At 44.7% G+C, this 15,064-nt stretch overlaps 1 protein-coding gene across 1 annotated transcript in view; it reads left to right on the forward strand.

Annotated features, from left to right (window-relative positions):
* The first annotated feature begins 4,329 nt into the window (after positions 1 to 4,329).
* The window catches only part of b3galt1b (UDP-Gal:betaGlcNAc beta 1,3-galactosyltransferase, polypeptide 1b), a 90,435-nt gene continuing 79,700 nt past the window's right edge, over positions 4,330 to 15,064 (forward strand). The window contains exon 1 of the mRNA XM_055637684.1: positions 4,330 to 4,571. The gene's annotated coding sequence lies outside the window, so the exon portion shown is untranslated. The remainder of the gene's footprint in view (positions 4,572 to 15,064) is intronic.

A 15,064-nucleotide genomic window follows, 5' to 3' on the forward strand; every position in this document is an offset into this window, starting at 1 on the left:
TCGGGCAGGAGGTACAGAAGCTTGAAATCCCACACCACCTAGTTCAGGAAACAATTATCTTCCTAAATCCACCTTTTGTTTAGTTTAGTTTGGTTTAGTTTAGTTTAGTTTAGTTTATGTAAGTATGTAAGTCCCCGCACACTGCCACTATCCCACACATTGGGGACAATTTACAATTTTAACCACGCCTATTAACTTACAGACCTGCACGTATTTGGAGTGTGGAAGCTGTATTTTATTGTATTGTATTCAAATTTATTATCATTGTCTCAATCAGAGACAACAAAATGAATTTTCCTTACAGGCAGTATCATAAAAATAAATAAATAATAAATAATAAAACATATTAAAAATAAAATTGGATTGAATTAAAAAAAGAAAAGCACAAACACAGAAAGTCCACGACACAACACAACACAGTGGCACCAAGGTGAGGACGGCACCATAGTCCAGCCAGCCCCCCTCCGATCTTCCCAGATGTTCACCCATGGTCGGGGCCTTCCGAGCACCCGCAGTCGCCGCATCAGGCGGCCCGATGTTCAGGCCCTCACGCCGGGCTGGTGGAACGCCGACGCCGATCCCCGACGGTGAACATCCTCCTCCTCAGCGGCCCGGATCTCCTGATCAGCCGCCCCCCGCAGCCGGAGTCCGCAGCTCCCGAGTCCGCAGCTCCCGAGTCCGCAGCTCCCGAGTCCGCAGGCCGAGCCGGGCGGAGTCGCAGGACCCCGCGTTGTTGATCAGCGCCGCCCGCGTTGGGAGCTCCGCAAACCACAGCTGTTCCTGAACCTGGTGGTGTGGGACTTCAAGCTTCGACGGTAGCAGTGAGATGAGCGTATGGGCCAAATGGTGATGATCCTTGATGATAGATTGTAGTGTGGGAGGGAACCGTAGCTCCTGGAGAATACCCACGCAGGTCACGGGGAGAACGTACAAACTCCCTACAGACAGCATCCGTAGTCAGGATCGAACCCGGGTCTCTGGCGCTCTGAGGCAGGTACTCTACCGCTGCGCCACCGTGCCATTCTTGAATTGACATACGCAACTTTTAAACAAAGCATAAAGTGCTGGAGGCTTCCTGTGGGTCATGTGGTCTCTGTGGAGGGAATGGACAGACAACATTTCAGATCCAAACTTCAGACTACCTCCTTCTCCTGACTATCCCTGTCAGCCTAGCCTCTCTGGACCCTTCCATTTCCAACTACCACCCAGTCACGACAAGGGGCTTCCAAATGCCATCTGTCCATTTCCTCCACAGATGCTGCCTGACCCGCTGAGTTCTTCCAGTACTTTGTGTTTTGCTCAAGATTCCAACATCAGCAATTCATTGTGTCCACATGTTATTGCACAACCTAATCCAACCTCAGCCAATGTACTCCAAGGACCACCTTTGCACTACCATGGACTTTTAAAAAAATTTGAAAGAATATTGTTAAGCTGGAAAGAGTGCAGAAAAGATTTACAAGGATGCTGCCAGGGCTCGAAGGCCTGCGCTATAGGGAGAGGTTGAGCAGCCTCGGATATTACTCCTTGGAGCGAGGGAGGATGAAGGGTAACCTTATGGAAACAAGGTCATGAGAAGAATAGATTGGATAAATGCACAGTCTTTTACCCAGAGTGGGTGAATCGAGAATCAGAGGACAAAGGTTTGTGAGGAGGAAAGATTTAATAGTTTAGTTTAGGGATAGTTGCCCCTGAGGGGCAACGTTTTCACACAAAGCGAGGTCAAGGTATAGATATCTGGAGGAGATAGTTGGGCATGTTGATCAGTGTGGGCAAGTTGGGCCGAAGGGCCTGTTTCCACTCTGTATGACCCAATGACTTTAATTATATTTTTGCGCTCATGTGTTGTCTTGTTTTGTCTACTTCCTTTCAGGACTTCATGTGTAATTTATGTATAATTTGTTAGTTGTGTGCTGTGTGTTTCTCTGTGTCTGTAATGCTGCTGCAAGCATGATTCTCATTGTCCCAGTACAACGCTGTACTCATACCTATGGCAATAAACTAGAACTTGAACTACATCAGCGGAATACAAACCAGATTCAGATGATGTTGCATGTTAAGCTGCAATTATGCAAATATTGCAGCAATTTACCATCAAAGAGTCATACAGCATGGAAACAGGCCATTTGCCCACACCGATCAATATGCCCCATCCACACTTGTCCCATCTGCTTGTCTTTGCCCCATATCTCTCTAAACCTATACTATCCATATACCTGTCTAAATGTTTCTTAAACATTGCAATAGTACCTGCCTCAACTACCTCCTCTGGCACCTCGTTCCATACATCCACCACCCTTTGTGTAAAAAAAAGTCGGCCTTCAGGTTCCGATTAACTCTTTCCTCCACCATAAACCTGGGTCTTCTTCTCCTCCATTCCTAGGGGTGACAACTTTTTCACTCCCAAATAAGGGGCAAAGGGTCAAAATAAGGGACAAACTTATTGGGGTGACAGAGGAACTGAAGGAAATCCACATTAGGCAGGAAATGGTGTTGGATAGACTGATGGCACTGTAGGCTGATAAATCCCCAGGGCCTGATGGTCTGCATCCCCAGGTACTTAAGGAAGTGGCTCTAGAAATTGTGGATGCATTGGTGATCATTTTCCAATGTTCTCTAGATTCAGGATCAGTTCCTGTGGATTGGAGGGTAGCTAATGTTATCCCACTTTTTAAGAAAGGCGGGAGAAAGAAAACAGGGAATTATAGACCAGTTAGCCTGACATCGGTGGTGGGGAGGATGCTGGAGTTCCCAATGTTGGGGGAGTCCAGAACCAGGGGCCACAGTTTAACAATAAGGGTAAGGAATTTAGAACTGAGATGAGGAAACACTTTTTCACACAGAGTTGTGAGTCCGTGGAATTCTCTGCCTCAGAGGGCGGTGGAGGCCGGTTCTCTGGATACTTTCAAGAGAGAGCGAGATAGGGCTCTTGAAGATAGTGGAGTCAGGGGATATGGGGAGAAGGCAGGAACGGGGTACTGATTGTGGATGATCAACCATGATCACATTGAATGGCGGTGCTGGCTTGAAGGGACAAATGGCCTACTCCTGCACCTATTGTCTATTGTCTATTGTCTATTATAACTCCCAACGGCAATTCGTTGACCACTCGGCCGTGGCTGGGTGAATGATGAGTTTGCCCGGGTGCTGGACTGCACACAAAGCCCGGCCGGCGGGCCAGCTGAGGAGTTTTGGTCGGACGCCCCATCCGGCGCCCCATCCAACTCATGAACCGATGATCGGCCGTGGGCAGGAGGGGCGGTGGTGTCGGCGGTGAGCGAAGGTCGGAAGTTCGGACAGCTGGCCAGGCTGCCGACCGACGGGGCCACGGGCGAAGCGCTGTGCTGCTGCACTCCATGGGCTGCACTACATCGGGACGGGTGAGGTGGGGCCGGACGTGGCGCTCTGACCCGACAGTTCCCTCGACCCGAGTAGTAGCAGTCAAATACGGGACAAGGGCGGTCCCATATGGGACAAAGCAATTTAGCCCAATATACGGGATGTCCCGGTTAATATGTCCCGGCAACCCTATCCATTCGCCTCAGGCACTCGAATCCTGGCAACATCCTTGTAATAGATCAAGGTCAACAAAGAGAATTTTCAAGGTCAAGGTGGAAATGCCAAAGACATTTTTAGTTTAGTTTAGTTTAGTTTAGTTCAAACTCCCAATTTTCACTCAATTTACAGATGCAGCATGGAAACAGGCCCTTCGGCCCACTGAGCCCATGCCGACCATCGATCGCCCGTTCACACTAGTTATATGTTATCCCACTTTCTCATCCACTCCTTTCACACTAGGAACAATCTACAAGTTATAGAAGTCAATGAACCTACAAAACCGCTCGACTCTGGGATGCGGGGGAATCCAGAGCACCCGGAGAAAACGCACACGCTTACAGGGAGAACATGCAAACTCCACACACAGGCAACACCCATGGTCAGGGTCGAACCAGCTGTGCCACTGTGCTGCCCATAGCTTTAAGGTGTGAGGGATAAAGTTTAAAGGAGATGTGCAGAGCAGGGTTTTTTTTTAACACAGTTGGTTGTGTCCTTGCCTTGAACTCCCAGCCAGGGGTGGTGGTGGAGGCAGATATAATAGTGGTGTTTAAGAGGCTTTTAGACAGGCACGTGGATGTGGAGGGACACGGATAGCGTGCAGAGGAGATTAGTTTAAATTGGTTCTGACAGCCTCTCCTCTATCTGTAACGGCTAATACAATTTACAGGTGCTGAATATATTCTCTATAATTCTGGCCCTCATCCCCACTGTATGTTTGCCTGGCCTTTTGCTGCAGTGTTTGTGGGGCTGTCCCACACAAGCATGGGCCGGCGGGGCGATCACCTTTAGCCGGGGGGATGTGCGCTTTGTCGGGGCCGGGGATGAGGATGTATATGGACTGACCCTGTCCCTGAGCCGTCAGTCGCCTCCCCTCCCTCCCTCCCTCCCTCCCTCGCTAGCTAGCTCGCTAGCTGAGCGCTGGCGTCGGGCTCCAAGCCCGGCCAGCGCATTGAGAGAAGCAAGCAAGCAAGCAAGGAGATCTTTGCAGCGCTGCGACAGTCACAAGGCAGCAGGTAAACCCAGCCTTTGAACTGCATTTTCATTTGCAGACATTTTGTTTGTGGTGTGGGATGTGGGAGCAAGTGACATTGTAATCACTGCGGCGAGGAGTGACTTGGAAAAGCCTTTAATGTGTCAGCCTCTATTTAAATTGTGGAGTAAATCTTCCCAATGCGTTCAGTAATATACCTTGCTACTGACCTATACCGCCCCAGCGTTGAAATTGTATAATATTTAATGTTGGTGAATCTATATCAAGGTTCTTGCTTCAGATTATCTTAATGCAGACAATTCAGACACTGCACTGTTTGGTGTTTAGATTTGAATGCCGATTGTGAAGTGATATTCAGGCGATGCTATCGCTGTCTGCGATTAGCGCGGGGGGAAATTCAGGGGGTTTCTGCGATGGGGTGAGATCTGTGATGAGGGAATGAATTCCCATCTCCTGCGGGCTCCTTGTCCAGCATTCCGCTAATCGCTCCGGTCCTCTGCCTCCGCCAACATTGGTGGCAGCCAACAACATGCAGATGTGAACCATGCTGTAGATGGGTGAATGGGTGAGGGGGGGTAGACCTCCCCTTGCCCCTGGGGAGCAGTGTTGCCCAGTTCACCAGTTGCCACACGCTCCCAGCTGTGCCTTGCAAGAAATTATCCCTCGTTTGCAAAAAAAAATAGCACTGACATGTAAAAAAGAAAATGTGTCTGCAGAATTGTAAAGGAATGGTGAAGGTAGACACAAAATGCTGGCGTCACTCAGCGGGACAGGCAGCATCTCTGGAGAGAAGGAATGGGTGACGTTTCGGGTCAGATCCTCACTGAGTGGTGTATTAATTTCATGAAAGATACACACAAAGTGCTGGAGTAGCTCAGTGGGTCAGGCCACATCTCTGGAGAAAAAGGACAGGCTGTGCTTCGGGTCGGGATCCTTCTCCACACTGTCCATGATTAATTTCATGGCTCAAGAAGATATGGATGAGTAGGCAAGGACCAGCTGATTAGCACAAGTGTCAGGGGTTATGGGCAGAAGGCAGGAGAATGGCATTGAGAGAGAAAGATATTGATCAGCCATGGTTGAATGGCGGAGCAGACCCAATGGGCCAAATGGCCTAATTCTGCTCCTATCACTTATGAATTTATGAACACGTGAATATAATTTACGAATTCTAAGCTCAAAAGAAAGTGGATTTGACAAATCCAACAGTGAGATTCACCCCCCCCCCATCTCTTTTTTTTTAAATTAAAAAATGTATTCAGTTATTAAAAATAATATTTACAATACAATAAAACAAAACTGAACCCGCCACCCTAATACAAGACAAACAAATATACTAAATACACTACTATACAACTAAGGTACACAAAATTGCTGGAGAAACTCAGCAGGTGCAGCAGCATCTATGGAGCGAAGGAAATAGCCGACGTTTCGGTCCGAAACCCTTCTTCAGACTGACACACCGAACGGTCTGTCCTCAGCAGAGGTCTTACCTTTGTCCTCCTCCGTCCCCATCTCAATGAGTTCCGCGCCCACCATGACTTCGAGCGCTTCTACCGTCGCCTCCGCATCACAGCGCACTTCCATGGGAAGGAGTCCTCGCCCCCCACTGATGACCCTTTTTCCCGTCTCCAACGCACCCCCTCCTCATGGAACCCCCCTTGCAAAGTCCCGGCTCTGGAACTCTTTATCCAGAACTGCCGCTGCGACGTCTACTGCCTCAACTTCTCCACTCCCTTGTCTCACTCTAATCTTTCCCCCTCTGAATGCACTGCCATTGAATCACTCCACAAAAACCCAGATTGGGTCATCAAACCAGCCTAACAACCTCCTCTCTTACTATACAACTATGTTACTCTCTCTTTTAGAGAGAGTTAGATAGAGCTCTAGGGGCAAGTGGAATCAAGGGATATGGGGAGAAGGCAGGCACGGGTTATTGATTGTGGACGATCAGCCATGATCGCAATGAATGGCGGTGCTGGCTCGAAAAGCCGAATGGCCTCCTGCACCTATTTTCTATGTTTCTATGTTACAATCCTTGTCAAGGATGCATTCAACTCCATTCTTATTCTTCTTCCATATGGCGTGCACAGCCTAAAATTGCAGGGCAACTTGTTCTATTTGATCTCATTTGTTTGTGCATGCCAGGTTAATTGCATTCGTCGAAACAGGGCAGACCACGTGAAGGTTGCAACCTCCCACCCCATTCAACCCCCCACACCACCCCATCTCTTTGGGGAGAGTTTGGGGAACTGCCCTGTGTTACTGTGAGAGGTTATGCTTTGGATATTTGGACACCTTCCCCGTGTTTAAGGTTGAGGTTTATTCTTGTCCTGTGTACACAGGCACAGTGAAAAGTTGTATCCTGCAACAAATGTTCGAGCCTTCATCCAGTATCTGTACACTGTGGACGGCTTGATTGTAATCATGTATAGTATTTTCTTTGACTGGATAGCATGCAACAAAATAGGCTGTTCGCTATACCTCGGTGCATGTGACAATACTAAACCAAACAAAAGAATGGTCTGTTTTGCATGCTATCCACACAGATCAGATAATACCACACATCGACGCAATCCAGTTGACCTCAAGTACAATAGGTAGAGCAATGGAAAAGATGAAGAGTGCAGAATATAGTTCTCAGCACTGTAGCGCATCAGTTCCACAGACAAAGTCCAATGTCTGCAATGGGTTAGAGGTGAATCGGTCAGTACCCTAACTAGTGTTGACAAAGCAAATTAATATTTGATTAGCAGACACACATTGCCCTGCTATGCCAAGTATAATATTTGCAGGGACAAAGTCCTCGATAAAGTCCTTACAACAAGAGCAAAGAGGTCCTTCTGCAGTTGTACAGAGCCCTAGTGAGACTACACCTGGAATATTGCATGCAGTTTTGATCCCCTAATTTGAGGAAGGACATTTTTGCTATTGAGGGAGTGCAGAGTAGGTTTACAAGATTAATTCCCGGGATGGCGGGGCTGTCATATGCTGAGAGCATGGAGCAGCTGGGGTTGTACACTCTGGAGTTTAGAAGGATGAGAGGATATCTCATTGAAACATATAAGATTGTTAAGGGTTTGAACATGCTAGAGGCAGGAAACATGTTCCCGATGTTGGGGGAGTACAGAACCAGGGGCCACAGTTTAAGAATAAGGAGTAAGCCATTTAGAACGGAGACGAGGAAACACTTTTTCCTCACAGAGAGTGGTGAGTCTGTGGAATTCTCTGTCTCAGAGGGCGGTGGAGGCTGGTTCTCTGGATGCTTTCAAGAGAGAGCTAGATAGGGCTCTTAAAAATAGCAGAGTCAGGGGATATGGGGAGAAGGCAGGAACGGGGTACTGATTGGGGTTGATCAGCCATAATCACATTGAATGGTGGTGCTGGCTCAAAGGGCCGAATGGCCTACTCCTGCAGCTATTGTCTATTGTCTATTGATATCAAGAGTTGATGGATACCATCCTCATCTTCGGACACCCTGTGCGTAGGGGAGAGGGTAGGGCCGAAGATGCCCTGGTTGGGTTGGTCCTGGGCCTGGCCAAGCTGGCCATCTGCGAGTCACGGCGCCCGAGCCGGCTGCCTGCCCCTTTTCCGGGGTTACGTCCGCGCCCAAGTGGGACTACGCGCTGTCCACGGGCGCCCTGAGACTGTTGGACCGTCGGGGGGTGTGGAATGGATCAGTAAAGATGGAGAAATAATAATTTGAGAATATTTGTTTTGCTTGTTTTGCCATGGTGTGTTTGTTTGTTTTAATTTGAATTGTAAATGGCATTTTTGTAAATCATTGATTCAAATTATTTAATTTAGTAAAAATAAAATTAAAAAGAATTGATGGTGATAAGCTCTGTTCACGAATGAGAAAGAGTGTACATGGTGACAGGAATTAATTTTTCGTTCACTAAACTTTCTTATATCAAGTTTAAATCTACTGTAAAAAAAAAGGCAGCTGCTGTGAATCCCACATTACTGAAAGTTGCAGGGAATAAAAAGTTTTATTTATTCTGTTTTGGGAATGATTGGAAGCACTAGCAGTTATTGCCCCAGTCCTGACTGATCTCCAGAAGGGTTTCAAGTGAGGAGCCACCTTGAACGGGTGGAGTGATTCAAACATGGGATGCAGAACAGTATAGCACAGGAACAGGCCCTTCAGTCCACAATATCCTTGCCAAACACAATGCCAAGTTAGACTAATCTCTTCTGCCTACAAGTAATCCATATCTCTCCGTTCCCTGCATATCCATGAGCTTAACTAAAAGCATCTTAAACACCAATATCATATCTGCCTCCGCCACCCCCAGCAGCACGTTCCAGGTCTAATAGCCCTGTCCCATGTTATGAGTTCATTCAAGAGCTCTCCCGATTTAAAAAAAAAATCAAACTCGTAGAATGTACGTAGAATGTACGTAGCGGGTACGTCGGAGCTCGGGGATATCTCTTAGCGGCTCGTAACGTTAACGGCAGGTACTCGGGAAACGCGGTAAGCTTGGGAAGACTCATGAAGATTTTTCAACATATTGAAAAATGTCCACGAGAGCTCCGAGTACCGACGAGCGGCCAAATCTCCGAGTTCGAATCAGGGCAAACTCGGGGAGAACTCTTGAATGAACTTGTACAGTGGGACAGGGCTGTAACTATCCTCTGTGAAAACCAACGACTTATCCCACACATCTGCTTTAAACATTGCCCTTCTCGTCTCAAAGCTCGGCCCAGCGGTAGAGTTGCTGCCTTGCAGTGCCAGGGAGCCGGGTTCTTTCTTTACCACGGTGCTGTCTGTAGAGAGTTTGCACGTTCTCCCCGTGACCTGCGTGGGTTTTCCCGGGCGTATCGGTTTCCTCCCACACACTCCAAAGACGTACAGGTTTGGAGTTTAATTGGCCGGGGTAAAAACTGTACATTGTCCCGAGTGTGCAAGATGGTGCTAGTGTATATGGTGACCGTTGGTCAGCGTGTACTCGCTAGGCCGAAGGCCTGTTTCTGTGCTGTATCTCTAAAGTCTAGTCTTTGACATTTTTACCCTGCTAGAAATTAAAATTTGAGTATTTACCTGTATATATCCCTCATAATTTTATATACTTCTGTCGGGTCTCTCTTCAGCCTCTGATGTTCCAGAGAAAACATTTCTAATTTTTCCAACCACTCCTCATCACTAACTTCCGGTTAGTCATAAAAACATGGAAAAAGTTATAAGACTATTCGTGGATAAACCCCACAAACTTCTGGCACGCCAACTGAAAAAAAGGGAAAAAGACCAAGCAATTTTAAAGATTAAATCAGATAGAGGGGAATTATTAACACTACCCAATGATATCAATAAAAGATTTGCTCAAAACGCTAACAGACACATAATAAGGTTTCAGAGTTCCTGGACAATTGTAATCTTCCTAAACTAGAATTGAAGGAACAAGAGGAACTGGGAGCACAAATTACATCTAAGGAAATAGAAGACACAATAAGCACACTAAAAAATGGAAAAAACACCAGGACCAGACGGATTCAGTAATGAATTTTATAAAAGTTTTTACGACATAGTTACACCACGTTTACAGAAAATGTATACATATGCTTTTAAAGAACAAATCCTACCTGAAACATTAGCAGAATCAACGATTACATTAATACTTAAAAAAGATAAAGACATAGAAGAACCAGGCTCATACAGAGCTATTGCATTGTTAAATACGGATCAAAAAATATTAGCGAAAACACTAGCTAGAAGACTAAGTAAATATGTTAGTAAATTAATAAACGAGGATCAAACGGGATTTATACCCAAGAGACACTCATTTAATAACCTGAGACGTCTGCTTAACATAATGCATTCACACAAACCTCAAGAACAAGAGTTATCAATCATTTCATTGGACGCAGAAAAAGCATTTGATCAAGTAGAATGGGATTATATGATTAAAATATTGCAAAAATTTCAAATGGGAGAGAACTTCATCGCATGGATAAAATTATTATATAACAAACCTACGGCTAGAATATTAACTAATAATATACTATCTACGAAATTCTAATTATCAAGGGGCAATAGACAAGGATGTTCATTATCACCGCTGTTATTTGCTCTGGTAATTAAACCATTAGCCGAAAGAATCAGAACACACCCGGATATTTACGGTGATAATACAAAATACTCAAATAACATAATATCTTTATATGCAGACGATGTACTACTGTACATCACAAAACCCCAAATTAGTATACCAAACATACTAAATCTAATTGAGGACTTTGGATCTTTCTCAGGATACAGAATAAATTGGAACAAAAGTGAAATTATGTCGATAAAACCGAAAGACTCAACACATCTCTTAAAATTCCCCTTTAAAATAGCCACAGAAAAATTTAAATATTTGGGAATTGAAATTACTAGAAACTATCATGCTATGTTTAATGCCAATTATAGTCCCTTACTTAAGAAACTAAATACTCTAATCAAATTCTGGAAAACGCTCCCAATGTCTTTAATAGGTCGAATAAATGCTATAAAAATGATCTTTCTACCACAAATCCTATATCTATTTCAATCAATCCCTATATATCTTCCAAAAAAGTTTTTCAAAAAACTGGACTCAGACATTACAAATTTTATATGGGACTATAAATCCCACAGAATACAAAGAGCATACCTAAGTAAACCCAAAGAGCTGGGTGGTCTAGCGCTCCCTAACTTTGTGTACTATAATTGGGCAGTAAATATTAGAAATATGATTCACCTGCTGGACAACTCTACCCAGCAGGTGGACTGGATTGTAATGGAGAGAGAGGACTGCTCTCCGTGCAATATAGGAGCGACTCTCCTCTCACCAATGAATCTGAATAACAAAAATTACAATAAAAATCCAATTATACATAGCACAATTAGAACTTGGAAAAAAATAAAACAGAATGTAAAGTTAAGAAATCTATCTCTTTTATCGCCAATAATCAATAATCCGTTGTTTAATCCTTCTACTATAGATAAATCATTTACACAATGGGAAAGAATAGGAATCAAAACGTTTGGAGACTTGTATGAATTTCAAAATTTTTATCATTTCAACAATTACAACTAAAATATAATTTGAGAAATAATCAATATTTTAAATATCTTCGAATGTGTGACTATCTGAAAAAATACACAAAAGACTATCATAACATGCCTCCAGAATTACTGGACGAAGCAATGAAGACAAAGGCTGAATCAGCAAACCTAATATCATACTTATATAACACTATTTTAAATATAGAAATACCTACTACTGATGGTATTAGAAGAGACTGGGAACAAGAACTAGCTATAAAAATTTCAAAAGAGAGCAGGGATAAACACTTACTATATGTGCATAAATGCTCGATCAACGTAAGACGTACTCTAATTCAATTCAAAACATTACTATTCAAAAACCAAAATAAATAAGCTTTTCCCTAACGTCTCACCCATTTGTGATAAATGTCAGTCTCAAGAAGCTACCATAGCGCACTCTTTTGTTTTTTGTATAAAAATCCCCAAATTCTGGAACTAAATATTTGAAATTTTCACAAAGTTATTTAAAATAAAACTGATACCAAAAGCAGAATGGATTATTTTTGGAATAACGGAAGGTAGCCCTGAACTAAACGTGTTTCAAAATAATTTATTTAATGATGGGCTAATAACGGGAAAAAAGCTTATACTCAAATTCTGGAAAAACGCCCCTATACCAACAATAAAAATGTGGATTTCAAACATGTTCGAAACATTACACCTGGAAGATATGAGACTCCTCCTCGCAGGCAAAGCAGACCACTTCCAAAAGACGTGGTCTGCATTTATGAGCTTACTAGAAGCATAAGGTGCAGCAGTAATTTAAAAAATAAATGGTGCCAGGATCTGGTAACGGGGAGATGAAAAATATGGTTGGTATATCCCTTTTTGCGGAGTTTTTATAATAGAGCGATTGTTTTTCTTTCTTTCTTTTCTAGGGTCTATTTCTTAACTTTCTTCTCTAACTCTCTCTCTAATGGGCTCTCTTTTTCCAACACTTTCCTGCACTTTCACGACTCTTTCTCACTTTCCTTACTTCTTTTATTTCTATCTTTCTTAAAAAAATAAAAAAAATAAAAATAAACAGAATAAATAAATAAGTAAATAAATAAATAAAGAGATGGAAAATAGATGCAGGTGTAAGCTATTCGGCCCTTAGAGCATGCACCGCCATTCAATATGATCATGGCTGATTATCCACAATCAGTAAACCGTTCCTGCCTTCTCCTCATATCCCTCAATTCTGTTAGCCCTAAGAGCTATATCCAACTCTCTTGAAAACATCCAGTGAATTGGCCTCCACTGCCTTCTGTGGCAGAGAATTCCACAGATTCACAACTCTCTGGGTGAAAACGTTTTTCCTCATCTCAATCCTAAATGGTCCTACCCCTTATTCTTAAATTGGGACCCTTTAGTTCTGGACTCCCCCAACATCGGGAAAATGTTCCTGCTTCTAGCCTGTCCAATCCCTTAATAATTTTTATATGTTTCTATAAGATCTCATTCTTCTAAATTCCAGTGAATATAAGCCCAGTCGATCCACTCTTTCGTCATATGTCAGTCCCGCCATCCCGGAAGTTAACCTGGTGAACCTACGCTGCACTCACTCAATAGCAAGAATGTCCCTCCTCGAACTAGGAGACCAAAACTACACACAATACTACAGGTGTGGTCTCTCCAGGGCCCTGTTATGGTACAGGAATGGTGAATATATTTCAAAGACTCGGCGGTGTGCATCCAAATGGAACCTGCAGGTGGTGGTGTACCCGTTTGCCCACCTTCCCACTGGTGGTTTGGGGGGGAAGAAAGACCAAGGATTGCGGGTGCTGTAACTCGGAACAAAAGCCATCAAGAGTCTCCAATCTGCCTCCACAGATGCTGCTTGTTTTTCTCAGTTCCTCCAGCAGTTCGTCAGAAAAGAGTTGACTGGCACCAGCAGCATAGTTTGTCGATGTTGCAAACATTAATCACTGTCGGGTTTAGTTTGGAGATACAGGATGGAAACGAGCCCTTCGGCCCACCGAGTCCACGTCGGCCATCGATCACCCGTTCGCACTAGTTCTGCGATCCCCCACTTTCTCATCCACACTCCCTACACACCAGGGGCTATTTACAGGGGGCAATTAACCTACAAACCCGTGTGTATTTGTGATGTTGATGGAATCCGGAGCACCAGGAGGAAACCCAGGGAGAACATGCAAACTCCGTACAGACAGCAGCCGTAGTCAGGGTTGAAGCCGGGTCTCCGGCACTGTGAGGTAGCAACTCTACTGCTGCGCCCCAGTGGTTCTCTGGAGGAAAGGATCATGTAAGAAGATGGATAGGCAGAGGTGAGTGGGCCTTTGTGTCTCCGATGGTCTCACACTTATTGCATGTTGTTCGAGCTTCAGCCATCCAGGCAAATGGAGAGTATTCCATAACATTGTGGGAGGCACGGTGGCGCAGTGGTAGAGTTGCTGCCTTATGGCCCTGTCCCATGGTACGAGTTCATTCCAAGAGCTCTCCCGAGTTTGCCCTGATTCGAACTCGGAGATTTACGGTAATGGCCACTTGTCGGTACTCGGGGCTCTCGTGGACATTTTTCAACATGTTGAAAAATCTTCCGGAATCTTCCCGAGCTTACCTGCCATTAGCGAGTATTCCCGAGTACCTGCTGTTAGCGTTACAAGGCGCTAAGAGACGTCCCCGAGCTCCGACGTACCCGCTACGTTCATTCTCCGTGCTTACCCCGAGTTTGATTTTTTTTTAAACTCGGGAGAGCTCTTGGAATGAACTCGTACCGTGGAACAGGGCCATAACAGCGCTTACAGTGCCGAAGTCCTGGGTTCGATCCCGACTACGGGTACGAGTTTGTATTTTCTCCCCGTGACCTGCGTGTGTTTTCTCCAGGATCTTCAGTTTCCTCCCACACTCTAAAGACGTACAGGTTTGTAGGTTAATTGGCCTGGTATAAGTGTAAATTGTCCCTAGTGTGTGTAGGGTAGTGTTAGTGTGCGGGGATCGCTGGTCGGTGCAGACTTGGTGGACCTGTTCCCACGCTGTATCTCCAAAGTAGACCAAAGTAAAAAACACAACATTGCAGCTCCTTGTAAAATTTCATCAGTCCCAATCTATCAGATGCAGTCTCTTATTATCAGCCTCTCTGTTCAACACTGGTTTGAGTCATCTGAAGATGTTGATATTGTACTCTGCATCAAGATTTGATCTGCCTGTACACTGATGGATAAAGCACATGTTCCGATGCAGACCACTGGGATACACCACAGTCTACCATTCTCAATCTGCGACCATCGCAACAGTCTGGTGAAACTTTAGTTCATCTCTCTTCCCATCACCTTCCCAGGCAAAATACAAAACAACAGAATGTATCATGGTTAGAGGCGGCCCAGAGTAGGTGATTTGAGGAGCAGAGGACATAGGTTTAAGTTGAAGGGGAAAAGATTCACTAGGAATCTGAGGGGTAGCTTTTTCACACAAAGGGTGGTGGGTGTATGGAACAAACT

This window comes from Leucoraja erinacea, chromosome 7, assembly GCF_028641065.1.
Source record: "Leucoraja erinacea ecotype New England chromosome 7, Leri_hhj_1, whole genome shotgun sequence".
In the NCBI taxonomy this organism is placed as follows: domain Eukaryota; kingdom Metazoa; phylum Chordata; class Chondrichthyes; order Rajiformes; family Rajidae; genus Leucoraja; species Leucoraja erinaceus.